This window comes from Sus scrofa, chromosome 11 (assembly GCF_054392235.1).
Source record: "Sus scrofa isolate SSC_HxYL_T2T_F1_AM1 chromosome 11, Sscrofa_HxYL_maternal_Yorkshire_Landrace_v2.0, whole genome shotgun sequence".
Lineage (NCBI taxonomy): Eukaryota > Metazoa > Chordata > Mammalia > Artiodactyla > Suidae > Sus > Sus scrofa.
Window position 1 is genome coordinate 46,333,890 of NC_139393.1, and position 23,524 is coordinate 46,357,413.

General features: G+C 34.6%; 1 protein-coding gene and 1 long non-coding RNA gene across 15 annotated transcripts in view; both read right to left on the reverse strand.

Moving 5' to 3' along the window:
- The window catches only part of PCDH9 (protocadherin 9), a 941,384-nt gene that overhangs the window by 792,009 nt on the left and 125,851 nt on the right, over positions 1-23,524 (reverse strand). The window lies entirely within an intron of this gene.
- LOC146398616 (uncharacterized) lies at positions 10,160-15,484 on the reverse strand. 2 transcript variants are annotated; one of them, XR_014819607.1, is made up of 2 exons: positions 13,270-15,484; positions 10,160-10,859 (listed from the first exon to the last, which is right to left on the reverse strand). It is a non-coding gene; the product is annotated as an uncharacterized LOC146398616 (long non-coding RNA). The 2 variants fall into 2 exon arrangements; XR_014819606.1 differs by having other exon boundaries at positions 13,188-15,337.

Sequence of the window (23,524 nt, forward strand, 5' to 3'; positions counted from 1 at the left end):
TTTACTATTAATATCTGAAATCTGATGTTTCCACTCTACTTTTAATGGTTTCCTGGTGACTGGCAAGAACCAGTAGTTCACTCTTTTCCCTATGTAGAGTTTCTTTAATTTAATCAGGAATCCTGTTTGGCTTCTGACAAGATGTAATTTAGGTCCTTCATACTCACACACTTTGCTTAATATTCCTCTGAGTCGTGGATTTTTATATCAAAACTTCACCACTTATTTTACCTCTTTATGTTCTACTATCACTTATTCTAGATTTCCAATTTTTTTTTCTCAGAAATCATTTGAGGAAAAACATTTCTAATTAAAAACTATATTTGCAAATGGTGCTTCTTATCATCCACACATCTTCACAATCCAGCAGTTTCACTCCTGAATATATATCTGAAAAAAACAAAAATGCTAACACCAATTCAAAAAAAAGCGCACACCCAGTGTTCATAGCAGCATTATTTACAATAGCTAAGTTATGGAAGCAAACTAAGTGTCCATCAACAGATGAATGGATGTAAAGGAAGTGGCACATATGTGTATATGTATATATATGTGTGTGTGTGTGTGTGTGTGAGAGAGAGTGCACGTGTGTGTGTGTGTGTGTGTGTGTACACATAATGGAATACTACTCAGCCATAAAAAAGGATGAAAATTTGCCATTTGCAGCAACATGGGCGAACTTGGAGGGCATTATGCTAAGTGAAATATGTCAGACAAAGGCAAATACTATATGATATCACATGTGGAATATAAAAATGCAATAAATTAGTGAATATAATAAAAAAGAAACACCATCACACATACAGAGAACGGATTGTGGTTACCAGTGGAGAAGTGAGTGAATGATAAGTACAAACTATTAGCTGTAAGATAGGCTATAAGGATGTATTGTACAACCCCAGGAATAAAGCCAATATTTTGTAATAATTGTAAATGGAGTATAATCTATAAAATTGAATTAAAATTAAAAAATAAATCTAAAAATATCACAAATATCTGTTCTCAAATCTCTCCCATATAAATTCCTAAAAAAGACCAAATAATTTTGCAGTTCTGTTTAAAAAAAGTTATCAGCAAACTTCCGATTTCTATCTTTTCAGACATTGATTTCTACTCATTTGTTTTTTAAATGAAAACCCAAGTTCAAAAAGTAGTGAAATATCTCTAGAACATGCCAATGTACCAAATACTTGTTCAAATTATATTATGAAGCTGAAATAAAATTAATGAAAAAGATTTTGAAAGCTGGTTAACCATGAAAAAGTTTTTTTTCTCTTTTTAGTTGGATAAGATTAAAGAAAATAACTGTATAAAGAGTACAGTTAATCTCTATGAATTGAAAATATATTCTGCATCTCATTCAACCAAATATACAGATTAATAATTTATGTATTATTAATATGCATTTATTACCTCTGTTGAATTCCATTTTATAGAGTTTTGCATAATTAATGTGGTATTTTAATCATGTTACAATAACAAAAGTCAGTCCAGAAACATAACCGGGTTAGGTACATTTAGTGATGTCTTGTGGGAAGCATTCTTATATCAGCCTTAAATAAGTAATTAGAGAGTTAACAAAAAAATGGGTGTCGCTAGCATTATTAAGAAAAGAGGATCTACACATTAATTTTAAAAATTATCCTACAACTGGGAAGAAGGAAATTCCAACCATATAAATTAATATACATTAACGTACAGAGAACTATAGGACAATAATCGGTTCTGTGGCTTTTCATTACTAAGTATCCTTATGAGACCTCATGAACCCAATATGCTTTTTATTTTTAAATTTATTTTTACTATGCTTTTTATTTTTGTTTCTGTGTTTTTTATGTCAAGCATGTTGATCATCTAGTTATACGAAAAACACTACAAAGGGATGGTCAGCAGAAAAATGAGCACTGAGCCCAAAGGACCCCTTCAGTGGAACATGGCAGGGTATCCGTGATGTTAGTACAAGGTACCCTGAAAGCTGTATTCCCGTAACACCAGAGAGGGCTGTTTTGGACTTTGTCCTGTGAGATTCCAAATATAAACATGACATAGTACAGTTTATTAGTAAAATGTTGGAGCACTCATTCCGATTTTTAGTCTGTTTTAATGCTCTAGATAGTGCAAATTTCACCTAAATATAGGGCTTTTATTAATAGTTTATATTCAGAAGTTCCCATCGTGGCACAGTGGTTAACGAATCTGACTAGGAACCATGAGGTTGCAGGTTTGATCCCTGGCCTTGCTCGGTGGGTTAAGGATCTGGCATTGCCATGAGCTGTGGTGTATGTTGCAGATGCGGCTCAGATCCTGCACTTCTGTGGCTCTGGCATAGGCTGGCAGCTACAGCTCCGATTGGACCCCAACCTTGGAACCTTCATATGCCACGGGGGCGGCCCTAGAAAAGGCAAAAAGACAAAAAAAAAAGTTTATATCCAACTAATTTCCAGTGCATGTTGTCATTTAATCTTATGATTGGGGTCCATTTACCATTAGGAAGCTAAACACATACCCTCACTATTAGGGATCAAGTAAAGAACATTTCACTCTGTGTTTTCCTTCAAGGGGAAAAATTCATCCTCTCAGTGAAGATTTACACCAAAAATTTAATGGCTTCCTGACAGAAATATTCTCAGTACAAAAATAATCAAGGTAGTGATCTGTGAATACTACCCTAAGAATCCTAAGTAGTTTTCAAATCTCTCTAAGGAGCAATACTGTATGTCTTTAAAGAAAGATTATCAACAACAAAAATAACTAATAAGAGGAAATGGAAAGATGAAGAAACATTTAATATGTACCTACTAGGTGCTGGCCATTTTCAAATAATGCAGAACATTGCTATATGGACTGTAAATTTCAATATTTATAAGGGAAGAATTATAAAATGAATTAATTTTGGTTAGTAAGCATTGTTGATTATATAAGCATTGGAAACCAAGTTTGTCGATATTCATTTTGAGGATAAAGTACTGATTCTAATGACTAGTACCCATGATCTAAAGAGAAATATCTCTCAAAAAGGGGGAGACAAATTATTGAATGTGCTTACTTAATTGAAAGAAATAATGTCTTACTATGTTCTATTTCTGTGGCAAGTAAGCAATATTCCAATAAATGATTTCATCCCTTGACTGAAGGAGTTTGTCCAACGGACCTGCCAAAATGCAAATGACTAGTTGGAGTGAATAGAGCCCCTGATATAAATTAGCTTTTTGTTTGTTTGTTTGTTTGTTTGCCTTTTCTTGAGCTGCTCCCGCGGCGTATGGAGGTTCCCAGGCTAGGGGTCCAATCGGAGCTGTAGCCACGGGCCTACACCAGAGCCACAGCAACTCGGGATCCAAGCCACATCTGTGACCAATACCACAGCTCACGGCAATGCCGGATCCTTAATCCACTGAGGAACGCCAGGGATCAAACCCGCAACCTCATGGTTTCCAGTCAGATTCGTTAACCAATGCACCACGTCAGGAACTCCATAAATTAGCATTTCTGAGTTCCCGTTCTGGCTCAGTGGAAATGAATCTGACTAGTAACCATGAGGATGAAGGTTTGATCCCTGGCCTTGCTCAGTGTGTTAAGGATTTGGCATTGCCATGAGCTGTGGTGTAGCTTACAGACGCAGTTCAGATCTGGCATTGCTGTGGCTGTGGCATAAGCCAGCAGTTACAAGTCTGATTCGACCCCTAGCCTGGGAACTTCCGCCAGCTGTGGGTGAGGCCCTAAAAAGACAATCAATCAATCAATCAATCAATCATTTTTTTTAATTTAAAAATAAATTAGCATTTCCTTGTTAACCTAGTGAGCAAGATTGAATGACCCAGAACCTTATCACTGCTACAAATGATTTTTTAACATGAAGTTCCACAATATGTAAGGTTGAAAAAAAAACAAAGCAAAAACACCTTGACCTGAAAGCACCCGGACTAGTCAATCCCGGGACATCAAGATTGACATGGCCCACAGTTTTCTCTCTAACAATCTTCATAGTGAAAGGAAATAATAACACTCTCTTCAGGCAAATTCTGTACAGGCATCACTGTAGGTGAAAACAAACCATATATCTCCAATAGACTGTTCAATGTTTTTCTTTTCGATAAATAACCTAAAAGAATTTATTCTTAGGGATCAAATATAAGAACATTTCACTCTGCGTTAAATTATGTAACTTATTAACCAACCATTTATACAGGCAGTCTCACTTGCACATTTTCTGCATATATGAATTTTAAATACCATGGTTTAAACACCAATCTCCCAACAAAATGTTTCAAATTTTAGTTACCATGGTAAATTAATAGTGGCTGATTTATCATTTGTAGAATTACACAGTACAAACTTTGCTGCTAGCTGTTCAGTCCACACACTACTTACTATGTGTTTGTCAGTGATCAATCTTGGCATTTCTTTCAAAATGCACAGAAAGTAAAGTATATACATTTGGTCCTCCATATTTTCAGGTTCTACATCCTTGCACTTAACCAACTGCAGATCAAAAATATTCCAAATAAAAAAATTCCAGAAAGATCTAAAAAACAAAATTTAAGTTTTCCACATGCCAGCAACTAGTTACATAGCATTTACATGTATTTAAACATATTTGCATAGCACTTACATTGTAATAGGTATTATAAGCAATATAAAGATGATTATATTGTACAGAAGGGTGTGGATACTTTGCCATTTATATATACTTGAGCATACCAAGATTTTGGTTTGAGAGGAAGCAGTCTTGGAACCAATCCCCAGCAGATACCGAGGGACAACTATAGTTCTTTTGCCTTCTGTCTCCCAGTGATAAACGCACACAACAGTTTACAAAAATGGATCATCAAAAGAGGCATTTGGCTAAAAAAGATGAGAGGGCAGCAGGGTAACTTTTCAGGTAAAATTAGAATAGAATAAAAAACGAATTTAGAAGAAATAACTAAGTGTGGGAATGTTGATCCTGCTTCTGTTCAAGAGACTTTGGATCTGTAGCCAGAGAAACTTAAAGGAAGCTGTTATTGACATAAATCAGTAAAGTGGCTGTGATGCAAAGCATGATGATGTCCCAAAAGAAGTGACTCTGGGGAAAACATCGCAATAATAGAACACTCAGAAATACTTTAAAACATTGAAACTACAAAGGATAAAATGTTGCCAGCTGATCTAAACTTAGAAGAAGGAGTATGACAATTTACCAAAGCATAGAAAAGATGTTCATTTGGTACTGTAAATTATAATGATAAGAAAAAGGCAAGCACTGCCTTTTGATAAGTTTTTACAAAAACAAAAACAAAAACAAAAAAAACGCTTTAATCTTCAATGTTTCTCAGGTTTTAAATTACAGTGTACTAAATAAATATTAGTTTTATTGTTTTGTCATATCTTTATACGTGTATAATTATCAAGAAGAGAGTTTTTAATGTTTTGGAAAACATTTTAAAGTTGACAGAGTAAGTGTAATTTTCCCCTCCAATTTTTTTTTTTTTAATGGCTGCACCCGCAGCATATGAAAGTTACTGGGCCAGGGACTGAATACCTATGCAGCAATGCTGGGTCCTTTACCCAATGAGCCAGGCCAGGGATTGAACCATTGTCTCTGGAGTGACCCAGGCTGCTGCAGTCAAATTCTTAACCCACTGTGCCACAGCAGAAACTCCTTCCCCATCAGTTTTTAAGATCTCTTTGCATTGTTTCAGCTAGCACAACCATTTTCAAGGTTCTAGTGTACAACGCCAGTACTGTCTGTATCTCAAAGAAGAGGCTTTACTAGTGTGTATACAAAAATCTTCCATCAGGATTCTGAGTTTTAGGCCTTAGAAAAGTATTTGATATGCTTTACGAGAGCAAAGATTAAAGGATGCAAGAATAAATCTTCTAATACCAATTCTACAAATATGTCAAACCCCATTTTATTCTAATCTACAGAGAGAAAGGTTTATACTTTCTAATCTTCCTTAAGAAATAAATTTTAATATAGTAAGTAATTCAACCATTACTAGAACATAAATGGTGAATGCAAGTTCTGGGTGTTAAAATATTTTACATGCTCCTATCTTAGTCTCCACAAACTGCAGCACGCTTCAGATCTACGACACATTTCCCCCTCCAAGTTTTGTTCTTCTCAACTAGCAAACACTGGCTGTCCGTGCCTCATCCTCTGTTATACATGCTTTCCTTATACAACATGAGCCAGCGTGGTTTTTCTTGTGATGTCTTTTGGATCTTCATAAGCATCATAGACATTTTCATCAGTGATGCCAAGAGAACTGGGAATACGTTAGTTTACTTTTGCTTCCTCTGTTGCCTAGTTGGCTGCTTCTGCAGCAGCAGAACAAAAAGAGGATCATGCATGAAATACAGCTATTATTTATGAGAGAATGGCTGGTTTTAAAACAAGATAGATGTTTAGTATTCTGTGGATATTCCCCACCAGATTGTAACAGTTCTGAAGGAGGTTAAATTGTGAGCCAAGACTGTCAAAATTTTCTCTTGATATAGCACCAAAATAGCCTGATCAGCCCCAAACCTGCTGAGCCCCACTATTAGGAATTGCAGCTCCTCTGCAATGTGAAAGATAGGGGATTTGGTCTATATCATCATTTTTTTTTTCCTCCTAGAGTTTCTGCCTAAAGAACAAGAATTTCTGCTTGAATGGCTTGATGTGACATTTATCTCCAGCTTTGTAGATGAGGTCATAATGTTGTTTAATGCACTACACTGACCCATGTCTTTTGGATATCAAATCATTTTAGAGTGAAGTGCAGTTTTATCCAGATTCTAGGAGTGGGAATGCAAACAAATTCTGATGATTCTAAACTGAGATTAGTCTGTCAGCTATCTATTTATTCACCAAACTATCAAGTATCTACTATGTGCCAGTGATACATGCATGGATAATTCAACAGTTACAAAATGGGTTTTTTTCCTCTAACATCTTTTTCTAAATAAGATTTATGTAAAATAACTTGGACTTTGGGCAGAAGTCATAAGAAAACACTCATAAGTGAGTATCTAAGCTAATGATGTTTAAACTTTTGACAGACTGGTCAACATGTTCTCCCCTGAAGAAGGAGTTATTAACATTCCTTACATTCCTTAGCAGATCCCTTTTTTTTTTTTTTTTTTTTTTTGAATGGCTGCACCTGTGGCATATGGAAGTTCCCAGACCAAGGGTCGAAATGGAGCTGCTGCTGCCAGCCTACACCACAGCCATAGCAACACCAGATCCAAGCCACATCTGTGACCTATGCCACAGCTTGCAGCAACGCTGGATCCTTAACCCACTGAGAGAGGCCAAGGATTAAACCCGCATCACCATGGAGACTATGCGAGGTTCTTAACCTGCTGAGCCACAATAGGAACTCCTTGAGGGGGTCTTAAGAAGACTTAGGTGAATAGTATAATTGTCACATCTTCTAGCAGAAAAGAAATGTTTAATAACTTGAAGCAGACACATCATCAGGATTTAGAATGCTTAAGCTAAAAACTAGGCATTTTATACTCTAAGAGATCTGTTGCATTATCAAATATATGTTTAAAATATTATTGAACAGTTTAAAAAACATAATCCTAGTTTTATATTTCAGTGAAAATAAACATTGAAAGGGAGTCAGTGATTGATTTCAAGTCTCTGACACCTGAATTAATATTTTAAGTATTTCTAATATTTCTAATAGAATCTTATTTAATTTGTGGCATGGGGAAAGGTTTAGAATAGTAGCTCTAAGGTTAAAAAATAGAAATAAAAGAAGTCACAGAATTTACTTTATATAAAAGTGTATAAATAACCATACTCTTTTCTATTTCTCTTGTGTATTCATTGCTTTTATTCAAAAATTTTTACCTAGTGAAGTTATAAGACTGTTTCAGACTACATAGGCCAAAGGCAGGAAGAAGAAAAATTATTAATAATGCCTGCATCATTTTTCTAATATCCAATTCCACACTCAGAGGCAGAATATCATAATAAAAAGAGAAATAGTATGTGTGGAGGATGTATAATTAGAGATGCAGATATCACTTGTCTTTTTTCCGCACTTTAATTATACACAAGTACAGAAATATAGTTACCTATTTATATAAGATTGTGTTTTTATTTGGCTTTTTCTAAGTTTGCTATTTATTTACAAAGCTCAAGATATATAACCTCAATGATACTTCTCTCAATGACAAGAGCAATGATTCATCTCGAGAAGTTTATGTCTCTGCTGAATGAGTCCAAAGGCTTCAGTCAAGTTCTATTCAATCCAATTTTATTGATCCTTTATTTTTGAACATACATATCAGATCCATGTATTGTACTAGGACAAAATACATGAAGAACAAACAAATTTGCTTTCTGCCTTCAAGCAATACAGAAGTTTTTTTTTCTTTTTTTTTTTTCCTTTTTTTTCTTATTCTTTTTTTCTTTTTTAGTGCCACACCTGCAGCATATGGAAGTTCCCAGGCTAGGGGTCTAACTGGAGCTGCAGCTACCAGTCTACACCACAGCCATAGCAATGCAGGATCCAAGCAGCATCTGTGACCTACACCACAGCTCACAGCAATGTTTGATCCTTAACCTTATGAGCAAGGCCAGGGATCGAACCTGCATCCTCAAGGACACTAATTAAGTTTGTAACTCCCTTAGCCAGAACAGGAACCCCCAAGCAATATAGAGTTTTGTGAAAATTTTATAGTTTCATTCTTTAAAGTTACATACTATGACAAATAACCAGCTCCTGAAATAAAATTATTTAGTCACAGGTTATAAGTAAAATTATTCTAAATACACAAAGTCATTTTCATAAAGGAGCTCTCCGGTCAAATAATGAATCCTCTAAAACATGAATATTTTCCTCTCCATGTACCTTCATTTCAGCATCTTTAAAATCCTTCTCAGGTGTTCACAGAGCTATTCTAGGGCAAAAAGTACAAAGATCATATTTAGTGTCACCTCCTTATAGTAGTTGTTCCTGAAGCTTTCAGTGTACTTGTGAGTACAATGGGTCATACTTTCTATGAACCAAAGACACATTACTGCCCTTCCTTAGTTTTCTTTATGGCTTCTGTGAGCCCTCCCTTTGCCCAAACTAAGATATTAACTTATCTTCCAAGATCTCAGTACAGTCTCTCCAAATTGAACTTTGCCTGTTTGCAATTGACCATAACCTCAAACCATTAGAATGCAAGAATTTCAAGAAACCAAACTGGGCACTTACTAAATATCTGTTGAATTAATGGATTAAATGATTACTAATGGAGACTATAATTAGAGGAAAAGGTTTTAGAGCAGTCCTCAAATTTTAATAGGTACTATGCTTTTTGAAAAAAAAAAATCACGTATAAGTGGACCTATGCAGTTCAAACTCATGTTGTTCAAAGGTTAACTGTGCATGAATCATTAAGGGAAATTTGTGCAAATGCAGATTCTGACACTTCATTACTTCTAGGGTGGGACCTGATTGCCTTTATAACAAGCTTCCATGTGATGCTAATGCTTCTGGTCCACAGACAGCATTTTGACTAGGAATAATTTAGGGTACTACTGTAAAATTTCTTCAATGAATACACTTTTTTGATCATAAATATTTAGATTTAAGAGATATTAAAAGGCATAATCCTGCACTGGACTTAAAAATAATGATGATATTTGTTTCTTCACTTAGTGGTTACTAAATGCTCACCACATGACAGGTATACTTTTATAAGTTAGGAATTTATAAAATCACTGGAGGGTGAATAAAGAAGGTTGTACAATATAAAGAAGAGAAGACAGCAGGGATGGAATTAACCATTACCAGCTATTAAAGCAATGGGTGTGTAAAATTACAATGAAGTTCTGAAGTGCCGGAGAATAAAAATGAAGAAAATTATTAAGCTTGTTAGAAAATATGAGAAAAAGAAGGTATGCAGTTTCATTGAGGACAGATTTCACTTGGCCTGAATCAATCACATTTTAAATGCCTATGTTTGTTACCTCTTATGAATAATCTGAGATAAGTGCTACTTTATAAATGAAGAAACTAAATCTCAGGCAAGTTAAATTACTTGGTCTACATCACACACTTAGAAACTGGTAGAACTAGTATGAAGTCTAATTCTAGAATCTTTGCTGAAGTTATTTTTGTTTAACATTAGAGAGACTATAGGACTCAAAGTGTGTTATCATTTTGAGAACATTATACTTTCTTCAATCTTGATGTCAAATACAGTAGTGGTTATGAAATGGCTCAATGTCACTTTTTTCTCCTTTGAATGCTTCCTAAAATGTTTCACTTTGTTATCCCCCCAATGAATTTAATTCATAACATGTTTGAACTCAAATATTAATTTAAATAAATTCTACATCCCTTTGGTGCAATAGAATTTAAAATCGCATATGTTCTTTATTTAAATGACTTAAATATTATAATGTACATAAAACTGCAATTCAAAATAAAAGCTATGTTTTGTCTACACAAAAATCTTCATGAAAAATGCAAAAGGAAAAGCTAATACAGTGTAGATTTTGCAAATTTAAATCTACAGTGCTAGAAATTTTAAAAGCTAAAGTTTATAAAACTCCAACTACAAATATTATCACGTTTTGATGAATATATGGATTACCATGACTTGTAGGACTTGCTGCCAATGTTGTTCTCTTACTGTTATATACATTTTAACTTGCATGGCCAAGAATCTGTGATGGCAGCTACAACCTTTGAATTTGTTCATATTCATTTTGATTTTCATATTTTTGATCTTCTAACATAATCCAATTATGAGGAACAAATGTCCTACATTTCAATCACCCTAAGAAATGATTTGAGAACTAGAATTTCTACAGGCTCAAATTTAAGCAGAAGGATTGGAGTGATTTTTCTTTTTTGGTCGCACCTGTGACATGCGGAAATTCCCTGGGCCAGGGATCAAACCCGTGCCACAGCTGTAACCAGAGTCACAACAGTGACAACATCGGTTCTTTAACCCACTGAGCCACAAGGGAACTCCAAGATTGAAGTGACTTTTAACACTGCTTCCTGACTTCTGCTTTCCAAGGATAATTAATAGCTATAACAATAATCAAAAATCAACATCTGTTTCTCTCTGTAGAGGACAAAACACATGCATCAACTTATATGACTAACATCTATCAACCAGAGGGTGATATTAACATTTATTTCTCTTTACAGATGAGAAAACTGAGGTTCACTAGACTGAAGAGAAAAAAAAAATGAACTTGGGGGCTGTGAATATAAATTCTGCTGTGGTTTATTTTACCATGGTTATCTTCCCTGATTATTAGAAGTTCTACTTATAGCAGATACAAACAGGTACTCAAACATGCTTTTATAACTTTTGTAAGAAACACAGCTGTGGATTCAGAATCTCCTTCAAGGCCACACTGTATTGCTGCTGTGAGATCATGTCCCTTGAAATATCACACAAGGGACCCTGCTTTCCCTTTTATAAGCTGCCTCATTTGCATATGAAGACACTGATACTCATATAAAGTTTTACAAAATGTGTGTAAAAATAAGTTATTTAACACTATGACTTGATTCAAACTGTGGTAGGACTTGACTGTTAATATTGCCTCAGGTATGTCTTGGACACTTTACCTCTTTTTTCCTAATACATTTATAGTGTCAATTTACAAGTCCCTCCATTCCCAACAAAATGGCTTTTATTTAAGTATAATTTGTTATTTACTGAGGTTTGTGCTTTTTTCAAATTATTTTAGAATATTTTTCTGGGCGATAATATAATCCTTTAAAGAGAATATGTTTTATTCTAATATCTAAAATACAGAAATAAGATTTAGGATTTTGGACATACATAAAGAATAGTTCCATAATTTCTCTGCTGATTTGACTTGTGGGTCTATACCGAAATTATTATTATTATTATTTTATGGGTACACCTGTATCATATGGAAGTTAACAAGCCAGGGGTTGAATCTAAGCCACTGGCTGCAATTTACAAGGTAGCTACAACGCTGGATGCTTTAACCCATTGCATTGGGCTTGGGATTGAACCCACACCTCCACAGCTAATTGCTGAAGGTGGATTCTTAACCCACTGCAAAGGGAACTCCCAGAATTTTAAATAAACTTATTTTCATTCTACTTTTGCCTTTAATGTAACAAGGAACACTCTGTCCATTTACTTGAGTTGTTTATATTTTATGAGATTTAAAACTTTTTTATATCTACATTAAAGATCTACTGTATATCTGGCTTATGATATACACATGGAAAGTGATCCCAGTCTTTCACGACCAGCAGATTTTTGTTTACAGTATTTTGCTTTTGACACTATGAATTCACACTATTCAATCTGCAGCAAAGTCAAAAAATTCAACAACGTTGTTATTAACTTCCTCATTAGACCTGTACCAAGTTGTAAAGAAAATGACTCAATAACAATGTGCCTGAATGTGTGTATAGCGAGTAGAATCCAGGCAAAAACCTAAGAGAAAAAAGCAAAAATCTTATTTTTAAGAGCCCATAGAGTAGGACTACTGCTGCTATCATAACTCTTTCCCTTAGTTTATCCCTCCTGACTGAGGAGACAGTTTCAGTGCCTAATGCCGCACGGCCCTCCTTGATGGTAGCATACCTTGTTTGCTAAAGTTGTCATCTCAACAGCTCTAAACCACATGACTTCTCCACTATGTTATTTCATTTTATGTCCCATAAAAAGCACAATGAGAAATATCCTAGGAGCCAGAGCTTTTACTTTCCAACCGTAATGTTCAGTTTTATAACATCGTTAGGCTTCTTACAGAAAAATAATCATGTGGGCAATGTGAATCCACTTCTCATATTGGCTTCGGCATTTCTGAGGCCCAACCAAGCCATCAGAATTACAGCTATTTAGTGATGTAGACGACTAGGCCATTGGGCAAGGAGAAAAAAAAATATGTACTAACTGCAAAACTCAGAAATCACACAATGTCAGTATTACAATAGTAAGATCAGAGCTAAGGAATGTTTGACCCCCCCTCCCAACAAAGAGAAAGTTACCATTTGAAAACCAAACGAAGTAGCTATAAGGGAAGTTTAATTTTATCAGTTAATTAAAACTAAATTTGATTCATTTAAGTTGTCCTCACAAGAACAAAATGGTCAGGAGTTCCTCTTTGGTACAAAGGGTTAAGGATTGGGCACTGTGACTACAGCAGATTGGGGGGCTACTATGGCTTGAGTTAGATCCCTGGCCCAGGAACTTCCGCATGCCACATGGGTGGCCAAAAAATTTTAAGTAAATAAAAGAGCAAAATTGTCAACTATAACCTCAAGATTCAGAGCTAAACAAAAACACCTGGGAATATCAGCGAGCATATAAAAATATGCTAATAATTTATCTGAAAATTATCATTTCTTGCTTCTTTCTCATTAGGAGACCAGCACACCAATTTAAGTTCTGAAGATTTCCAGGGATTCCAGCCCCTGCAGTCAATACTTGCCTGCAAGTATTACAGACAGTAGGCCCTTATGAATGGGACTGTCAGTCATTAGATGACATTACTATCTAGTTCCAATATTATTTATGCAACTTATCTTGGTAAATTTACTTTCTGGTTTTAGGGAGTTTGGAAGACAAGATGGTAGAAAAGATACCATATATGGAATGGGCATGTTTAGTGAATAAGAACTGTTTAATGGAACAAGAATTTTCTTCTCTTCTGTTCCATGGATTCCTATTGACTACAAAAATGCACTTGCTAATATAATTGAAAATATTTGTACTCTACTAATCTACACCTGCAATATTGAGTCATAGGAAATCCACTGCCAAGCAAGCACTCAGAACTGTTCCTGGGTATTCAGGAGCAGAATAGGATATTCCTAAGTAATATCTGTAGCAATCATAGGCTTGAATTCAAATGATGGACTAGGGAGAATACTTTGTGAAAAAGCATTTCAGTCATTCTACTACGTACTTCTCATATTTCAATGTCACCTTCCTGTGACCTAAAAATTTTACCACAAAACTCTTCTTGTTGGTTTTTATCATTTATACCTCCAGGCTGGAAGTAGCTTCATATAATCTAAATAGCTCTGCTAACAAAACTATAGCTATGTTTTAACAAGGGGAGGTAAGAATGAAGCCGACAATTATCGAAGGCATTTCAGGTGTTCTACGTTGTAGGTATTTTACAGCATTTAATTCTGATTCTTAGTCTTAAAAATATATATCTTTCTTTATACATGATGGGAGCAAGATTAACTTTCCTAAGGTGACAGAGTTGACATAAGAATTCCAAAATACAAACCTATGTCTAGTGTTGACCTCATGCATTCTTACCTTGTTTTTTGTTTTGCCTTTTGGTTTGCTTTGCCTGAATAAGCACACTTAATAAAACAGTCATGAATTTCTCTCTACCCCCCCCCCCCAATATGTAATGCCAAGCCAGTTCTTTGGACCACAAATCTCTTCTAATTTCCAAATCTTACGAATATTCTGAATTCCATTCTTGGGAAATCTAATCCTTTAGGTGTCTCATCAATTTACCTTCCCAGCCCAGAATCTGGCCAAAATTGCAAACTAAAGTCGGGAAACAATAATATTTTAAGAACTGAAAAGCAACCCTGAGTTGAAAATCAAGTTGTCTCCCTCGGCTGATGGGGAACCTGGGAAGAATTTGACTCTCCTATGACATATACATTTTGATTTAAAGGCTTGAGGGTTTTTTCCCAAAGACAAATATTTTTTCAAATTGTTTTGTTCATTTTTACCACCTTCACTGAAGCATGAATAGCACAGAAGTAGGCATTAGTCTTTGGCTTGTGTGTGATTCAATTGACTGTTACTTGCATTCCAATTACTCAGAGAGCATGGAATACGGCTGTGTGCAAGAAGTGTTTCAGAGTTTCTTAAAAAACTATCTACGGTGGTATAAAATTCACTTGGATTGGACATGAACTACCCCAGTTTGGATTTGGACTTGAGGTAATTTTTAGTTAATACTTCAAAGTCACAGATTATTTAAAATTATTACAAGACTCAGAAAAAAAATTCAGTCTTATCTTTAAATAAGGTGAGATGGGGAGTTCTCATCGTGGCTCAGCGGTTATGAACCCACCTATTATCCATGAGGACATGGGTTTGATCCCTGGCCTTGTTCATTGGGTTGGGGATCTGGCATTGCCATGAGCTATGGTATAGTCGCAGATGCAGCTTGGATTCCACATTGCTGTGGCTGTGGTGTAGGCCAGCAGCTGCAGCTCTGACTTGATCCCTGGCCTGAGAACTTACATATGTCACTGGCATGGCCCTAAATAGAAAAAAAAATTTTAAAAAGAAGGTGATATATTTAAGATCCTTAGGGTCAGTTCATATGTACAAGTGGGATGAGTGAAATAGAAGAAAAATAATGTTAAATAACACAGCCCATGATGGCATTCTCAGTTAATACAGAAGAGAGGAAGCATATTTGACCAAGATAAAGCAGTATTAAATTAATATCACTAAAACAACACATTTTACTAAATTCTGCCTCTGCCATGCATAACTGTGTGACTTTAGAGGCATGATTAGCTTTCTTCCCTTCAGTTCACTTTAATGGACTCTTCGTTGGGAAGATTAAATGAGATGATATTCCTAAAGCAGCTCTCGTGGTACTTGTCACCTACTGAATCTTTGTCACCAAGGAAATGATTAGTTCTTTTTCCAGGGTAAATGAAGCTAAAACAAGGTATCAGACAATATCTTATTTATCATGAAGGGTTGGGTTTGTAATATAACAGCACATGGTCCAAAAAACTGCAGTTTGCACTTTTATCCTCACAAAAAAAAGCCACATTTAAATAGAAACTAAATACCTTTTACTAATAGACAAATCTGATTCTCCCATGCCAAAGCTGAAGCTGTAGTTACCAAAGACCAGTAAGGAACAGAATGTTAACCTTTACATTTACGCATTCTAAGGGAGTTCCCTGGTGGCCTAGCAGTTGAGGATCTGGCATTATCACTGCTGTGACATTAGTTCAATCTCTGGCCCAGGTACTTCCTGTGCCAGGAAGTATATAAACATCCTGTAATTATGCACACTATATTGGTAAAGATGAACAAGCACATAATAGTCAAATTTTCTTTTTGCCAAAACAGCTAATATATAGATATACATATATATATATATGTATATACACACACATATATATATATATGTATATACATACACATATATATCATAAAGAATCAAATTTCCTAAGTATTATAACAGATTCTAACATATTCTGGGTGAAAATGTACTTAACATCTGCTTAGGATAGCCATTAATAAAAAAATCAATGTACAATAAAGTATGTATGCATGAACCTGTGTGTGTATGTCTGTGTACGTGTGTGCCTGTGTGTCTCTGTCTGTGTGTCAGTGGGAGTGTTTTCTTTATTGCATTTTCCTTATCAGTTCATAGTACTACTGTCACGATTTTAACTAGATTATCATATAGAAACACAACAAGCCAAAACCCATAAAATTCTACTACATCATTTGAAAAACATTCTATTTTCTAGACCCAAAAAAGTTTCAGAATTTATTTTAAAATATTCATTTTATTTAAATCTTGTCTTCCTAGAATATATTCTCATTGCGCCAACTAAGACGGAAAAACTGAATTTATTTTTCTGTAGATGATTTCCCCCTAGATGGATATAGCTCTCAGCAATACTACAGGAATCCTCAGCAACTCAAGGCCTAGGATCTTGATTAATTACACATTTGCTAAAAGGCAAATTTTAGATTCTGTCCATGTGTCTTTAACTGCTCTTACCAGAGATTCTCTTTTGCATCATTGGCTAAGGACCATAATAGCATAAAATGGAACAACTGTATTTGAGACAGTAGTGCTGTAGATTTTGTGTTCTGCATTATTTATCCCTTTCTAGCTTTCTTTCTCTTTTAATAGTAAATGTAAAAAGTATGTAAAGCTCTGGTGTAGGATGGTGATAGTGAGGGAGGCTGTGCTTATGGGAACAGTGGGTATATAAGAACTCTTTGTACTTTCTGCTCAGTTTTGCTGTGAACCTAAAACTGTACCAAAAACCAAAGTCTATTTTTAAAAATTATGTAAAGTTAAGATGAGAAGAAAAATTTTCAGTACTTTGCTTTCATTATCAGATGCATGACTGCCATGATTTTTTAAATAATTTAGAAATTTTAGAAATTGGAATATTTTCAAATATAAATGCAGGTTTAACTAAAAGTTATCCTGTTCATTTCTCTTATTTCACTTCATTTCATTTAAGAATATTACCTGTATTACAAAATGAATGATCAATAGTCTTAGGGAATGATGAATTTGAAAATATACCAATAAATATAAGGCATGCAGAATATTTTTAGATGGAAAAACATTTTTTTTTAAAGCTGTTTACTGTTAGAAAAAAGGGCCTTATAATGTGAAAATAGTGATTAAGCCTTTCAGGAAAGGGCTTCTGCAAAAATTTCTAATCTACCATCAAGTGAACTTTCTGTTCTTATAACCATTTGGTACATGGGTACTCTTTTCAGTAAAGGAAAAAAAGTAATTTAATTTTAATTTTAACATCCTGGAACCCACACAAAGCAAATGTGTAGGCTAAAAAGCACAGTAAATTCTTGATAGAAGAAAAAACTACAAACAGAACTTATGAAAACAAGGAACACAACCAACGAAGAGCTAAATAGTTTACCATTGGAAGGAAACATTATCAGATAAGGACTTCCTAGTGCTACATAAATGTGCTAAGTACTTTTTAATTAACTAAGCGCAAACAACATCCTTGTGAAATTGGTAAGTGTTTTCCACATTTATGAATAAAATATTTAAAAATTATTGCAGAAGGTAAAGCAGTTCTTTGGAAGCCAATTTCTTGAATATTTGGTTAGATACACACAGAATCACATACACACAAATCAATACAATTTCTGATCCTGAAACATATTACTAAAACACTAAAAATAGTATCATCACCAAGATTAAAAGCAGATAAAACAAGTAGCAGAAACAACAATAACACAAGACACAGGAGGAATAAATGACTCTAAAAAAACAAATTAAATAGAGCTGTAGAATAATGTGCAATACATACATAAATATTACCTTCATCATGTCAGAATACATATATCATCTCTGAATCATAGTATTCTGTGAGCATTCATATCTATTAAATAATGGGACTAAGTGATCTTTGAAGTATTACCCAATTCTGTAATACCATGCATTTAGGATTAAATAATATAATCTCAAAAAAAGTTTAAATGCTTAGAGAAAATGGCTCTTAAAATTAAGTGAAATTTTTCTAAATCAGAGTATTATATTAATGATGGTCTTTTTCAGCCTCCTAAATGTAGTATCATTTATTTTAATTTCTTATTGTAAATAATGTAGCTTATTGTCTACAATTACTTTTTAATTATTTATCTAAATTCTGTTTTCAGTTAAATTTATTTAACTTAAATTTTCTTTAAACTTTATAGCTTACATGGCTACCTTAGGCCAAAAGTGCTAGAATAAAAGAATTTAAAGAGAATACCAAAAGGAGTCTGAGGTAGAAAAAAATGTGTATTTCCACAACCTGCTCTTACTTGATAGAGTAGGCTTGTTATCCTGGGGTTAGAGGAAAGGATGGTTAAAATATGTTTGTTAGGAAATGCAAATAAAGAGGCTGGCATATTGCATAAAAAGAAAATAAACCAATGTAAGTGATAAAGTAAAAAAGTCAAATAAAAAACAGCCATATAATAACGAGACAACCGATTTGTGACTAGAAGGTCGGTGGTGGTGGGTAGACTAATTGTTCCAGTTATTTCTAGAAGGGAGACAGATATTTATAAAACACAAAATATTTGCATTAAATAAATGTCATGTCAGGTAATTTTTCGTAAAGACTGATCTCAAGTTGGACCCTCTGAATGCAGAAATTTACACCAAAATCTGTGTATTCATCTTGTCATATCTCTCATGCCATACATTCTAGTCAATTAAGCCACAAAGTCATGACGGAATAGAATCAATTTACATACACCTGGAAGTGCTATCAATACTGTGGTGGCTATAAGGCAGTTTTTAGAACTTTAGCTTGATGCTCCAGCCTTCCTGTCTTTGGTCATGGGAAAGATTAACGGGAACTCTCCAAATAGATTTGGTTTGACAGATCTAAATGACCATATCCTCTACACCCTTCTTGTCAGGTAACTAATATGGCCCATCTGGAACCATCAGTTGAAGTCAAAAGTCAATGAGGTTTTGAAAATCTGTCACTCAATTTGTAAAATTTCAAATAAATGAGGTAAACATCAATGTCTTCCAACAGTAACTTTATTTTAAAATCTAACCATAAATATCTAATTTAAGGGAAAGTACTATAGACAGTAAATCTGACCTTTTATCCAGAACATTCTAATTCAAACAATGTAAAGAAATAACTTTCTCTAAATATTCTGAACATGAGTTTATGATGTTTTCAAATGCACTTCATCTGACTAGACTGCACAGCGGGGAGAGCACACTCATCTACAATGCATTAGACAAAGCAGAGGCTCTCGGGTGAAGGCCCTGTGGAGAACACAACAGGACGAAGGAGAACTTGATATGAGGGGCTGACACTACAGGCGGGATGACATTCACACTTGTACCTGCAAAGGGACAGTGAGTGAGGTGTCTCTAAGGATAATAAGTTAGAAATACGCTTCAACCCTTCATCTAGCTTCTTCCTCTAACACAGTTTAAAAGTAAGCTTGACACCTTGTTCTATTGCCTGCACTTACCCTCAGGTAATAAAAGAGACAATGAAATATAATAATGGGTCGCTGGGCTCTATGGCACTGTATAACATCTATCCCATACCTCTGGGAGTTCAAACACACTCTTCCTAGTGATTTTAAATCACTGAACTGCATTTAAAAAAAAAAAAAGAAAAGAAAACATTAGAGTAGTAGACCTGTCATGAAGTCTCTGGCTTTTGCCCCTGCCTCTGAAGTGGCTAACATTTTCATTAGCACGCCTTCTTTTGGTCCCTGGAGAACTAGACAGGGCTTCAGCCATTATTGTATTTTAAGTCAGCTGACTCATATCATAGTAATTAATTAAATTACAACTCTCTCGGCTTCTTTTGATCCTCATTGTACTATTGATGAAGAAGTAATTGTACACATGGTATTAATAAAAATAATAATGAGTTAATTTTCTGAGAGCTCAGTAGATACCAGGGACTGTTTTATTTTGATTATTGAGATTTTACTTGAAATGCAAGTACTACTTTATTAAAGTACAGCCTGATGAAGTACAGGACATATTTCTATCTTTAATTACATGTATGTAATTAAGGGATACTATTAATTTCATGGAGGAATTCATATTAAGACACTGCACAAATAAGTGCCAAAAAAAAAAAAAAAATCACAGCAGTTTGTATCTTACCTTAGCTTTAACCAAAAATTCTTCCAGAAAGACCCTTTCCTCCTCAGACATATTTTTCACAGTCTGATTTTTCTCTCATTCTTTTGCTTATCATCTTCTAATATCAGCACACACTTTGATAATTTATCTTTACTTGGCTGTTTACAAATTGCTCTAAACTGTTCATTCCTTTTCATCCTCTTTAGCTGAGGTTGAACATTTGGACCTTAAGCTGTTCACAGGCTATATCTATGGAAAAAAAAGCCTCTAAAGAAGTAGCACAATGAAAAGTACAGAAAGAGGACCAAGAGAGAAAACTGCTGGGAAAGAAATGTAATCACTCACAAAATGGGTACATTTCTCCAGAGTGCAAAGTGCCTCAGGAATGGAATCTCTGATTTACCTCTGAAGGGTGTCAGCTGATGCCTAACCGAGTCCATCAGACTGGAAAAGCAGGGCCTGTCAGCAGAAGCCAAGAGCCGTTGACATCATGTCCTCTCAGCTCCCCAGAGCAATGCTCTTCCTCACCCATGTGCCCCACTGCTGCCATCCAGCACTGGAGATTTTTCTTGTAAAATGAAGCAGCAAACACCAATCCCTACCTCTTATTCTTGCTTTCAGAAAGAAAACACTTTAGAAGCCATCTGATTATAAGCAAGAGTGTTATAATCCAAAAAGTGTAATTGTGACATGTACTGTCACATAACCATCAGTCACTGAACCAGTTTTGGTACAGCCAGAAAAAAGTCAAGGGAGTATATTTTACATGAGGGTAGCAGATACACTTGGATTTTATATTTTAGCTTTCTCTCTGAGATCCAGTGCAATAGCAATTTCATACAAACTAGGATTCCTTAGACAACTTAAAAAGCAGGTTGCCTGTGAAGTAGAATATAAATTTGCCTCACCCATTTAGCAGCCTCTAAATATGTATACACACACTCATGTGTATATGGCTTTGTATATATGTATATATGTATATTATCAATATATATAAATGTTTAGTATATATACACACACACACCTGTAAGTTTATTCATAGAACTGAAAATGTAAGTCGGTGTTAAGCCTTGTAACTCCAAAATGTGGTAAGGATTTTTTAATTTGTTTTTTATGTTGATGTAAAATCCTAATTAATATTTTTGTGTATCAGTCAATGAGCATTTTAATCCCAGAGTGAATAGTCTATTGATTTTAACTCTCGGTTTATGTTATAATATCTTCAGCTATGACGCAGTTTTCTCTGGGGTAAACATCAATGAGTGACATTTAAGGAAAAAAAAAGAGTAACAATAAACAGTGGATAACCAATACTGTTAAAAGGAATATCAATGCTTTTAAAGAATGGAATGGTATGTCTCTGTGGAATAGCAATGCTGTTAAGTAATTGAGAATTTCTAAATCTCCACAATATCTCACTCAGTCCCATTTGATTTATGTTTCTATGGCAGCCATTTTATTTATGTCATTTTCTATAAGACTTTTCTATCATAAAAGGAGAGATTAGTTCTTTTTCAAAAGTCATTCTCTTACATTAAAAGATCGAAAAATCCGAAGTTCCCTTGTGGCCCAGCTGGTTAAGGATTCGGCATTACTGCAGCTGTGGTACAGTTTGCAACTGCAGCACAGGTTCATTCCCTAGCCAGAGAACTTCAGCATGTGAGCATGGCCAAAAAAATCTAAAAATTGCGGAGTTCCCATCACGGCTACAACTAGGCACCATGAGGTTGCGGGTTCCATCCCTGGACTTGCACAGTGGGTTAAGGATCCAGCTTTGCCTTGAGCTGTGGTGTAGTTTGCAGACATGGCTCAAATCCCACATTGCTATGGCTACAGCTCCGATTAGACCCCTAGCCTGGGAACCTCCATATGCTGCGGATGCAGCCCTAGAAAAGACCAAAAAACAAAAAACAAAACAAACAAAATCTAAAAATGGCAAATCTTCCAGAACTTTAGTTAAAATACATTAAAAATGAAGTCGGTAAGGAAATTATGTAAGTGAATAAAACTTCTAGATTGGCACTCAAGTCTTAACTCTTAGCAGCTGCAAACCAAAGTGATTATAGACTTTGTACACAGGTAGGTGAGACTCCTTCCTTAGTTTCTTGGGTTTTGCAACTTTTAAGATCTTTTTGAGCCTCGAAGACCTCATCTAGAAAGTAGGTAAACCACAACCACAGTTCAATATTCTGAAAGTGGAATGACGAACAAATGTAATACACTAACATTCAAAAATATTACTAGTATTGACAATTTGATCTAATGTTTGCATTTTTATGTATAAAATAATAAAACCAAAAGCATTGAGATCAAAATAATCACTTTCAAATAGAAAAGAAATATACTGACCACCCAAATTATCACCTTTGTGTATCCTTCATATCTCTCAAAGTAAACAAAAACACTTCTAAACCTTTCTTTTCTACCTGGGAGAGAGGTGCAGAGGAGATATGAAAATGAGATTCTAAATTTAACCTAAAATGTTCAGTAATGCAGAAGGACAGATATTCTGGGAAAGAGAGATAGTAATGAGACCTGAATTATTGAATATAAAATATGTTATAAACCCACTATACCACTGAAAGAGTAATTGACAGATGAAAGTGATAAAGCAAAAATAATAGAAACAGAGATTTGTATATACATGAAGTTAGTTTATAATTAAATTGACAAAAAAAAAAACCCATTAGTTTATTAAATAGCACCTGGGCAACTGATAAATTTGCTTGAAAGACAATACTGTTATATTCTTATGGCTTCTCATATACAAGAACAATACACTTTAATAGTTATTAAAATATAAAGGAAAAAGTACAGGTGAATATTAGAAAGTAGGTAAGCATTATGGTAAAGAGAACAACCATGAAAGAAAAGAGATAAGCTCCACTACACAAATATATTTAAATGTTTATAAAATGTTGCAAAAGGTAAGTAAAAAACTGGAGGAAATATTACAGTATATGACAAAGTGTTATACACATAATATGTTGGAATTTTAAAAATTAATAAAAACATAATAATAGATCTGGAAAAATAAAATCCTTGAAAATATTCATAGATTTAAAATATCAAATACCACCACGTATGTGACAAGGGTTGGAGAAGTAGACACCCTATTCTTGCCTTTTGGAAGAGTAAATCAGTGGGATTGCTCTGCAGGTGAATATGATGATAAAACACTGAAAATCTTTA